The following is a 12128-nucleotide window of genomic DNA, read 5'->3' on the forward strand; positions in this document are numbered from 1 at the left end:
TGATTTGATATATGTATATACGGCAAAATGATTACCACAATAAGTTCAGTTAACATCCATCACCATACACAGTTACGATTTGTTTTCCTTGTGGTGGGAACTTTAAAGATCACCTCTTTGCAACCTTCAAATATCCAACACAGTACTGTTAACTATAGTCACAACCCTGTATATTAAATCCCCAGGACTTTTTTAAAATCTGGGAACAACTACTCTTTTTAGAGCCAATGATCTAGTTCAATTTTTGTTCACTTGAAAACAACCAAAAAAACCTACAGAGCCACCACCAGAAATTAGATCTGAGTTTTTCCCCCCAGCTAAGAACACTCCAACCTGACAGGAAAGATGGTACAGGAGTGGCAAAAAGGATCACCCAAGAGAGGAGTAGCATCAATGCTGAAGCAAACTGCCCATGCAGAGAGATGATCCCAGAACAATAGAGGTCCCAGACTAAGTGGGGGAGGGGGATATTTTCATTTCTGTACACCCAACACTAGCATAATACCCGGCACACAGTGTCGCTCAGTCAATGTCACATCACTTGTAATGAGTATCTTCACTGGAGCAACACACAAGAAAGTAACTTCTACAGTTATGTACATAGGCAAGAAGCTACAGCTAATTCACCACGTGCCCTCAGGCAAGCCACTTCTCTCTGGGCCTGGATTATCTCATATGCCAAGTAGCAATGATGGTAACTCCTTCGCAGGGTGGTTTCAGGGGTGCATGAGATAATACATTTCAGTACCCCTGTGCTTCTATTACAAAGCACTCTCAGGGACTAAAGATGAGACAGCTGCCCCTGTGTTGCTGCTAAAATTTTAGCACTGATGAATTTCCTCACTGATTTCTAGTGTATACTAAAAACATATCTGATTTTCCCATAGGTCACAAAGCTATTTTCATTTTGACTGGGAAAGAAAGTATGGCCCATAAACATTTTTTCCCCACTGCCTTGGGTCTTAGTACAAAAAGGACAATTCACCAATGTTCTAAGGGGCTCTGGGAAGGTTCTACAAAGATAATGGCTTCTGAGCTGCAAGTTGTTCAAGATGACAGCAGATCACACTAGCCTAGCCACTCAACTATTCCAGAAGTGAACTAGCATCTAGAGAAGAGTTAGCAGACAGATGGCATTCTGTGAGACTCATGCTGACCAGACCATGAGCCTAGGTCATCTATGCCCTGTAATAGAGAACAGAGGTCCAACAAAAGGTAGCAGGTACCAACCAGATACAGCTTTAGGATCCCCATCTGTGGTATCATAGAGAGATATTTGGTCTTTGCTCCAGTTTCCTGACACAGAGCTCCTAAAACTCTTGGAATTTCCTGAGTGATAAGAGCGATGAGTCTTTTGTTTTAATGAGACGACTCCTGGTGGGCTCCTAGATAGTTCCAGGATGGGGCCTGGTCATCGGAAAAACCAAGACTTGATTAAAAGCTTGGAACTTTCAGCCTCATACCCTAACTTCCAGGGAGGGGAAAGGGGCTGGAGATTGAGTCAATTACCAATGGCCAATGAGGTAATCAATAATGCCTACATAATGGAACCGCCATAAAAACTTCTAAATCATGGGATTTGTAAAGCTTCCAGGTTGGTGAACATATCCACATTCCAGGAGGGTGGTGCACCCTAACTCCATGGGACAGAGGCTTTTACGCTTGGAACCCTTCCAGACCTAAGTACCTATCTACCTCTTCACCTGGTCCTGTATAATAAACTGGTTAAGTGTTTCCCTGAGTCTTGTGAGCCATTCTAGCAAATTATCAAATCTGAAGGGGGTGGGGGATTGTGAGAACCTCCAACAGACGTATGGGTAACCTGGGGATCTGATACTTGTGAATGGCATCTGAAGTAAAGGCAGTGTTGTGGGACTAAGCCCTTAAACCTGTGGAGTCTGACGCTAACTCTGGGTAGTTAGTGTCAGAACTGAAATGAATTATAGGATACCCACTTAGTGCCAGAATTGGTTGGTGTCAGGAGGAAAAAAAATCTCTCACCATCTCTCTGCCTATATGACACAGAGGCATACACCGCTTTCTGCTGACATCACTCCAGAACATATTCAGACCTCCATTTCTCAATTTACATGAAGTTTGTCGCCCCCACTCCCCCCACCCCATGCCAAGTTCAACTGCAAACACCACTGTAATCAGCTAACTTACTGACGGCACTTGTCCTCCATGCAGTCATTTTAAAATACAGGGCTATTCTTGACAAAGATTTACCAAAACCTTTCATCAGATATGCTTGTACATTGTCAAACATACTCATTGTCTTATAAACAAGGTGAGCACTTTCTAGGACTTGATATTAATCTGAAAGCTAAAATGAAAAATTTTCTAAAAAATATAGAATTTTAAATTACTTACAATTAGACAAACAGAACACTCTACTCCCTCAACATAACACCATTGCATAGTTTTAGAAATTAAAATTAAGTCTGTCAGAATTTTTGACAAAAATTTCTTGAGAGGATCTACTCATCCAATATTTTATTTCCAAAGTTAGCACATACATGTTAACTAATGTTAACTAATACTTTCAGGTTGAAGAAACATATCCCAATACTTACACAAATATTATTTAACCACCAATTCACACATAACCTCACACATTGCTACCAGGAATTTTTGTAGCTTGGAGTGTGAGATAAGACAACAGGACTAATATTTTCTTCTTTGATTTGAAGACAAGCAAAGGCAGGAAATCATTTAATTTGTGACACAAATTCAATTGCTAGGTTATTAGGAAAAACCTAATGAAGCTTAAGCTTCATTTATTAAGCAATGATTTTCCTACCCTGTCAGGGACATTTGATTCATCTTTTAAAATGATGTTATCTAAACAACAAGGTCCTACTGTATAGCACCGGGGACTATATTCAATACCTTTGATAAACCATCATGGAAAAGAATATAAAAAAAGAATGTCTATATGTATATAACTGAGTCACTGTGCTGTACAGCAGAGACTGGCACAACATTGTAAATCAACTATACTTCAGTTAAAAAATAAATAAATAAAATTAAAATCAAAATGATCTTATCTAGTCACTTTCCCTCACCAGAGCTATGAAGTACTATTCCACAGCCCCCACCCCAACTCCTGTACCACGGGATTTTCTAACATGTATCTGACGATTGTGACAACCAACACTCATTTCTGATAAATGCAAAAGCACTGGTGGGCATTCAAATAAACACAAAAGGAATTTTTTGTCTTATTTTACTTTGTTTTTCCTGTTCCCCCTGCCCCTAAAACAACTGAATGAACCATGAAAGATATAAACCAAGCCAATGAATATCTTTTTTTTTCTCTTTCCAGTCCAAATCTAGTTTTAAAAATCGTGGTCAAAACAAAAACAAAAAACAGTAGGCCCCACAAAACCAAAAGAGGGAATACCACAACAAAACTAACATTCTTTCAACAGAGTCAGGACTAAGTTCTACAAATGAAATATTACCATTTCCCCTATCCTGGTTCCTAAGGTACATTTTGAGGTGGTTTGGAAGTCACGTTTCAGACCACTCTAAACATCTCAAAGTGCTCCAGATCATTTAAAAACTCCCCTGAAGGGGGCTTCCCTGGTGGCACAGTGGTTGAGAATCTGCCTGCCAATGCAGGGGACACGGGTTCGAGCCCTGGTCTGGGAGGATCCCACATGCCGCGGAGCAACTGGGCCCGTGAGCCACAACTACTGAGCCTGCACGTCTGGAGCCTGTGCTCCACAACAAGAGAGGCCGTGATGGTGACAGACCCGTGGACCGCGATGAAGAGTGGCCCCCGCTCGCCACAAATAGAGAAAGCCCTCGCACAGAAACGAAGACCCAACACCGCCAAAAATAAATAAATAAATATATTAAAAAAAAAAAAAAAAAAACTCCCCTGAAGGCAAAGCAGCCCTCTTTTAGTAAGGAGAAATAGTAGAGAAACTTCCCCAATACTGAGACTGAAATAACCAAGACCTTCAAGGCCTCCAAAGGTCTCCTATGTAGAAAACAGCTTCTCTCTGAGAATTTACAAATTCTTACAACCCAATTACGTTTTTAGAGGTTGAAAATATTCTTTTTAAAAAATATGCATTGGAACAGAGGTACAATGAGCCTTCCAGAAAGCACACAAAAAAGGTCCATCTGTATGCATTTTTCTCTACTTCTTGTCTGATCATTTCCTATAATACCCATGAAAAGTCTTGATTTATTTTACTTCTCTGAAACTCAGGGGACATCACTTTATTTGCTGATCTCTCTGACCAGTGATTACCTTCAAGCATTCACCTAGGTGTTATTCTCTTTTAATCCTGTTGCCTCTAAAAGCTGTCAACCAATTTTCAAGAAGGCTTATTTTTTAAAATTGAGATGTAATTCACATACCATAAAATGCAGTAGTATATTCACAAAGTAGTGTAATTCAGTAGTGTACAATTCAGTAGTGTATTCACAAAGTAGTGTAATCATTACCACCAAATAGTTCCTAAGAGGCTTGTATTTAACTTAGATAGAAGACCTAAGTGATAACCTAAGTAAGAAACATGGAAGTAGGGAAAAATTGCTTTAATTTACATTCTGAGGGTAGAGAATGTAAGCTAGAAAGGGTGAGCACAAATCAGATGTTCTGCAAGGGGAAAGTTAAAGGAAGAAGCCAATGTACTTTAAATCCTATAAATAGTTTTTATGGATGGTCTCTATCTGCTTCCCATTGAAGGTAACTGTATAAATGACTTTTCCTCCCTGGACTGAAGCTGGGACTCAAGCAGGCTCCTGCACTATGCAGGCTGATTAATGACTCTTTTCTTCTTGCTACTCCATCAGAGGGAACTCTTCAGCGAATTCTTCTAACTACCAAAAGGCACAGGAAGCCCCATACAGCCTCATACAAACTAAGATTCAGACAAAGCCACCTATGCATTTGACCAAAAAGACAAGTGAGGACTATAGAAGCCAGAAGCAATTCTACCTAAAGAAGAGTGAGGAACTCAGAAAGGCAGTGAACCGACACAGGGCTATAAACAGTTCAAACACCTTCTGCATTTCAGAGAGGCAAACTCCATCTCAGCCAAATAGTTCTAGGGAAGAGAATATAACCTGCCAATTAAGGCATCTGCTCATCACTGTCATGCTATACTGTCACCTGTCTGTTCTAACTCCAGATGTCCTGTGTGGTTTAGATAGAGACCTCCAATGCTACATAGTCTACCAACCAAAAACGGCCAAGCTGGTGGTCCTTGCTTCTGAATAAAGTGATGCCTTGGGCTGCGAAGGATGTCCCATTCTCAGATCCAGATTAAGACTCTACACCCAGGACTTCCCTCGTGGCGCAGTGGTTAAGAATCTGCCTGCCAACGCAGGAGACACAGGTTTGAGCCCTGGTACAGGAAGATTCCACATGCTACAGAGCAACTAAGTCCATGCATCACAACTACTGAGCCTGCGCTCTAGAGCCCGTGAGCCACAACTACTGACCTGCGTGCCTAGAGCCCGTGCTCTGCAACAAGAGAAGCCACTGCGATGAGAAGCCCGCGCACCACAACAAAGAGTAGCCCCTGCTCGCTGCAACTACAGAAAGCCCGCGTGCAGCAACGAAGACCCAACACAGCCATAAATAAATAATCAATCAATCAATCAATTAATTAATACCATATTAAAAAAAAAAGACTCGACACCCAAAAGCCCCAAGGAAAGGTAGCATGCAGGGAGCCCAATAACAAAGTCAATAAAAATATTAAAACTTCCCTACCAGGGCTGCAAACTACCACTAACCATCCTTGCTAACTTAAGGGGTTTTAATAAGGAAGCTTAAGTTGAAGAATAAGCCAGCTCCCAGAATAGAAAATGAGTTTCATCTTAAGTGTTAGGGAAGTTAACTACCCCAAAGAAAAAGATTAAGTAAAACCAGAAATTCTTAAATAAATAAATACATTTTATAAAAAAAAAACAAAAAACAAAAAACCAGAAATTCTAAAGTCTTGCTTTCCAAAACAGTACTGGGATTCTACTTTAAAGTCAGCAACAAACCCTCAAAAGTACCCAGACCTGACCAAGCCCTGAAAACATACTTATATCCTCTTAGGCGACCCCTCCCCTTACTAGCTGACAGACCTAAACTCAAACTTCCCTTAGTCACTAAACCTTAGTGCCTTACTGCTCCTATAAAGTCTACAGGGACCTCAAGCTATCATTCCCAATAGTCCAGTGAGCCCCTATTCTGCAGTAAGTAACACACCACCTAATGAGGTTCAGAATACATCATCATCAGAGACAACTCGCTCATGTCTCTGCTTATGGTACTTAGCCAAGTTGTCCATTTCCAGAGTCTACACCAAGGTAATCTCTCAGGAGAGGTGAGGGTACCTTAAAGTGAGGGTAAGAGTCACAAAACATCCATATTCTCTAACAGGACCTTCTACTCAAAGTCTTTGGGGTGGGAAACATTAAAAATGAAATAAACAAAACCAATCCCCAGGTAATGCCAAGGATGACTAAAATTAACCCTAGTTCCAGCACCTCTCCCCAGTTCACCTGATCCCTCTAGGACCGCATCACAGGATTCTTCTCCAGGTGTACTGTTCTCCGCTCAGCCATAGAGTCCATCCACTGCCTCCACAAGGCCCACACAGCCCTAAAAAGTGCCTCTTGGCTTCCCAGACATTCTTATTTTTAAAGCTCAGCCACCTTTCCTTAAGGCTCATCTGTAAACACCCTCCCCAAATGTGGTACCAAACCCAGTAAGTCTCCTGGTTGAAAACATCTTCTGTAGTTTTAGAGATGTGACAAGTAAGTGTGATATTTTCTGATTGGTCAGTTTTCCCCTAAGAACTAAAAGTTTTACTTGTCTATTCTGTAAGTGCCAGAAAAAAAAAGCAAAAATGTGTATTTGCATTTTCCAACTATAATTTATTTTTTATAAATGATGTTGAGCTACTCCATCTGGAATACCATAAACTATGCATGTTTTGTATCATCAGTGTCAACCCATTTCACAATGGATTTCTGCCCCTAAACTGAAAGATCCTCTCAGAGTTTTTTCTTTTCTTAAGGAAGGCACTTCTGTTTTATCAACACAGAGGTAAAAACTCAAACCATTTCAATTGTGAAAAATGAAAGGATATGAGCCTGCTTCCTTAATAAATGCAGAGAGCCTCTGACACTTTCAATATACCCAAAATGCTAGGGTACGAGACCAAGTGACTTGGTTGCTGCAAATGCTTACTTCCTAAGAAGAAATTTCCTTCACAGGGTCACAAAAACTGTGTCCACTCACTGTATGAACACTGACAGAATCAAAGCAAGATATTGTTTCTTCCTACTAACACCACGTTATTAACCTTCTAACTTTCTGACACTACTTAATGAAGCAGTACTAAAACAATTCTGTAGCACTTCAGTTTACTGTAAGAGAGTTACTTTCTATGTCTGAGACTTATTAGGAAACATAATCCATAAGCTATACTGTTTTTACTTAAATGATACAAATTCCTTTGGGAAAAAAATCACAGCAAGCTTTATACTGTCAGTATTCAAGTCCATCTAAAAATCAACAGCAGTTCTGTCTGCATTCAAATATCAGAGAAATACTGTGAGAATGAGAACATCTACAACCATTCCAAGACCTCTGGAGGAAGTATGCTACATAAACAGAAAGAACAACTAAGAACATAAAATAACATCAACACTACTCCAGTTCCTGCCCCAGCTCTGTACAGCAGAACTGATATCAGGTAGGCAAGGCCCTGCCATGGGCTCTTAAGGCACATATGCATTAGGCTTTTCTACTTACAGAAGGTCCACTTGCTTACTGTCTATTTTAAACGGTGCAAAAAAGTTCTAGAATAAAGACTATAAACAAATAATCTAATGCAATCATTCTCACAATTCAGGGTGCATCAAAAATCGCATGGAGGGACTTCCCTGGTGGCACAGTGGTTAAGACTCCACACTCCCAATGCAGGGGGCCCCGGTCTGATCCCTGATCAGGGAACTAGATCCCACATGCATGCTGCAACTAAGAGTTCGCATGTCACAACTAAGGAGCCTGCCTGCCGCATCTAAGACCCGGCACGACCAAATAAATAAATAAATACATAAAATAGACATTAAAAAAAAATCGCATGGAGGGCTTGTTAAAGCAGAGATTGGTAGGCCCCACCCCCAGAGTTCCTGATTCAGAAGGTCTAGAAAGGAGTCTGAAAATATGTATTTCTAACAAGTTCAGAGGTAGTACTGACACTGCTGGTCCAGGATCCACTCTGAGAACCACTGCTCTATAGTTTGTTGACAGAAATAGTTCACTGTAGTCTTTATCTTGCAAGATTTCTGCTGATTGTTTAAAAATAGGATACATCAGATTTACGTCAGTTTTTCACATTTTTATTGGAAATAATTTCCAAGTTACAAAAAAAGTTGCAAGAACAGTACAAAGAACACACTTATATGCCCATTACCAGTTTCATCTATTGATACATGTTGTCATATCTACTCCCTTCCTTCTCCATATTCATCAAATTTTTTTTCTAAACCCCATGAGAGAAAACTGCATACATCCTGGTCCTTTACTTCTAAAAACTTCACTGTGTATTTCCTAAGAATAAGGATGTTCTCTTACATAACCACAGTAGTTACCAACTTCAGTGAATTTAACATTGATACACCACTGCCACAATCAATATATAAAACAGTTCCATTATGCCCCCCAATTCTTATGCTTCCATTTTACAGTCAACTCCTCCCCCAATACCTTGGCAACCACTATCTTCTATTACTATAATTTTGCTTTTTCCAGAATGTCATATAAATAGGATCATACAGTATGCAGTATTTTTTAAAATTATAATCAAATACAGAGAACATAAAATGCACCATTTTAAAGTGTACAATTCAGTGACATTAAGTACATTCACCGTGTTATGCAACCATCACCACTATCTAGTTCCAGAAGAACATTTTTATCACCCCAAAAGGAAACCCCATATCCATTAAGCAGTCACTCCCCTTTTCCCTCTTCTCCAGCCCCTAACAACCACCAAACTACCCAATCCATTTTCTGTCTCTACAGATATGCCTATTCTGGATATTTCATATACATGGAATCAGACAATATGTGGTCTTTTGTGTCTGGTTCTTTCACTGAGCATAATGTTTTCAAGGTGCATTCAAGTTGTAGCATGTATCAGTACTTTATTTCTTTTCAGGGCAGTATGTAGCCTTTTGAGTCTAGTTTCTTTCACTTAGCATAATGCCTTTGAGATTCATCCATGTTGTTACATGCACACATAGTTTCATCATTTTTGCTGCTGAGTAGTATTCCATTGTATGTGTATACCAGAATTTGTTTGCTCAGTCACCAAAAGACATTTCATTCCTGATACTTTCCCCAGGAATATAATCATGTAAGTCAAGGTACTTTTACAACTAATAGGGTTATTATATATTTGCACATGGCAATAGAAAAACTCAAACGTACACAATATGTGTGGGTTCACAGTCCCTTATCTGCAATTCCAAAATCCAAATATCCCCTAAATACCAAGTTTTTGGTAAATTTTCAGTGAAGTCATTTGGAGACAAATCTTGACCTATATACTACACTTAGTCTCTTTATAGTCATCTTCTTAGTGAGAATATTCATTTTGCTGCAGAAGTATTACGTCTGATACACATCCCACTGGGAGAAATAATTCATGTATGAGCTACGTACCACATTACCTTTCTATATTCAGAAAAATTCATAAATTCATCTGACCCCACAGATTTTGGATAGAAGTTGTGGCCCTGTACTTACACAGCTCTAAATGAGACAAAAATTAAACTGATATTACTTGAGTCAGTGAAGAGGCATTAACGTTTTCTCTGTTACAGACTAGCTCCCCAATACATCAACTAAAAGGATGAACTCTACCCCACAATCCCCCTCTTATGATCAACATCCATCCTACATGGTCTCTGGAGGTTATCCTAGCCTAAAAAATTGACTGCCATTTATAAAAGACACCATTTCTATTAAAATTCACTCAAAACCTTTGAACAAGTAAATGTTAAAGTTCTCAGAACATCTGATTGTTTCAAGGTATGTTCTTCAGCAGATACGTAAGAGTGCACGGCTGTGAAACCTAAACTACCTTTTAATGCACCTCACCTGAAAGGAGACCACAGCTGCTCTCCATATACATTACTCCACATACACCACATTATTCATTCCAGGCATGCTGGGAACCCATCAGGGCCTGGCATAGTGTCAAGAACTGGGTAAACAGGAGGGAACAAGACAGACGAGGCTCCTGCTATCATGGAGCTAACTCTCTAGTGAGAGGAATAAGACACACAAAACCACTGAGAAAAATATCAAAGTGATAAATCCTATGATGACAAACCCAGATACAATAAAAAATGACTGAGAAGTGATATTAGATTGGATGGTGAGGCAAGGCCTCTGAGAGTTGAAACTGAAGCCAAGAACTAAACCCCAAAAGAAAAGTGAGGATCAGTGGGAAGAGCAGTGCAAAGGCCCTGACAGAGAAAGAAGTCTTTATTTGCCAAGGACTACAGAAAGGCTCAGTGTGGCTAGAGTATAATAAGAAAGGTGGAGAGCAGTATGGGATGAGGTCAGACAAACAGCCAAGGGCAAACTCATGCAGGACTGTGTAAGTCAAAACAAGAAGTTGGGAATTTCTTCCAACTGAGATGGAAAGGTGTTAAAGGGTGTTAGGCAGGGGAATAACATGATCTGACCGATAATTTTAAAAGTTCATTCTACTTGCCACACAGTGATGTAATATGGATAACATGGGACTGGTAATCCAATCCATTCATTTTAAAAGGTATATATATATATACACACATATATGTATGTGCATATATATACTTTTATTATACTATCACTTCATATATTAAAATGCCAAGAAAAGTGCATTTCCTGAAAGCTGATTTTTTTTTTTTTTTATAAAACCACTGTCCTGTCTTGAATGATTTCACATGTGTATCAATATCTCTGGTGTGCCAGCTACAATTTTAATAGCTACCACAGCCAGGAAATTTAAGAACTCCCTCTGTAAACCGTGTAAGTTAATGTAGGTTTTACTCTGCTAATAAATCTGACAATATACATAGAAAGTCAATGAGTACTAAAGAAATGGAAGAATTGCAACTGCTGCTATTTAAACATCAAGACATGTCTTTTTCCTAAAAATACCAATACTTAACGAAAGCACAGTTCATGAAACAAGATAAAAGCTGAAATTATTGCCCTATGAGTCAAAAAGCAACGGCAGCCTATAAATTCTATTTTTAATTCCCAAAGTTAATAGTAAATCAAGAAAGTCTGTATGAGACACATGCCCCACCCTGCCAAAAAAGTGGTGTGCGAGAACAACATAACTACTCTTAGTCATGTTTCCACAAATTTAGAGTTGACGTATTTAAAACAAGGAAACAATAGCTTCCTGAGAAATAATGCTTCTGAGTTTGCTGTCAAATTACAGAAAAAAAATTTCTGTACTTAACTCAAACACCAGATTATTTCAAGCACAAAAATTTGTTTTTGTGGATAGTTTTCCTCTGTAGAACCAATTGAAAGAAGCTATCTAGTTAATGCAAAAATTTTATTCCATGGTAAACTGTTTAAAAGTAAACTATCTACTCAAAAATATGGCTTACTCTTACTTGAAGAGTTCTTTAACATGAATTACTGAAATTCTAAGTTTTGTGAAAAAACGAATGCTCTACTTCTTCAATTTAAAATTCTGCAAAATAGATAACTTAAATATTACCTCTGTTTTTAAACCACTTCATATGTGTAGTCCTAAAAATACTGGTCCAATACCTTGAGTGCATGGCATTTCACTTTTGATTACTTTTTCTGTAATAAGATTTGAAGAAACTGACCAAACTTGGTACTCTAAAATACTAGGAGGATATTCTGAAAATCTAATCTGCAGTTCAGACCACAGAACAGAGGTCAAAAAGAAAGCTCTTCTGGATCTATTCATGGGTTTCAACAAAATAGCTGTTGCAGGAGTCTGTTCGCAGAATAAGACTAAAATTTCAAGAAACCACTAATCTGTACAATTTCTCTGGAAAGTTGAAAATTCCACGCTGAAGAAATGAAATGTAAAATTTTACATATAGTAAGA

The 12128-nt window shown here is 38.9% G+C and overlaps 1 protein-coding gene across 4 annotated transcripts in view; it reads right to left on the bottom strand.

Moving 5' to 3' along the window:
* Positions 1 to 12128, bottom strand: part of RBM6 (RNA binding motif protein 6) — a 105284-nt gene that overhangs the window by 63890 nt on the left and 29266 nt on the right. The window lies entirely within an intron of this gene.

Source organism: Balaenoptera borealis (assembly GCF_965194805.1).
Source record: "Balaenoptera borealis genome assembly, chromosome: 12".
NCBI lineage: Eukaryota > Metazoa > Chordata > Mammalia > Artiodactyla > Balaenopteridae > Balaenoptera > Balaenoptera borealis.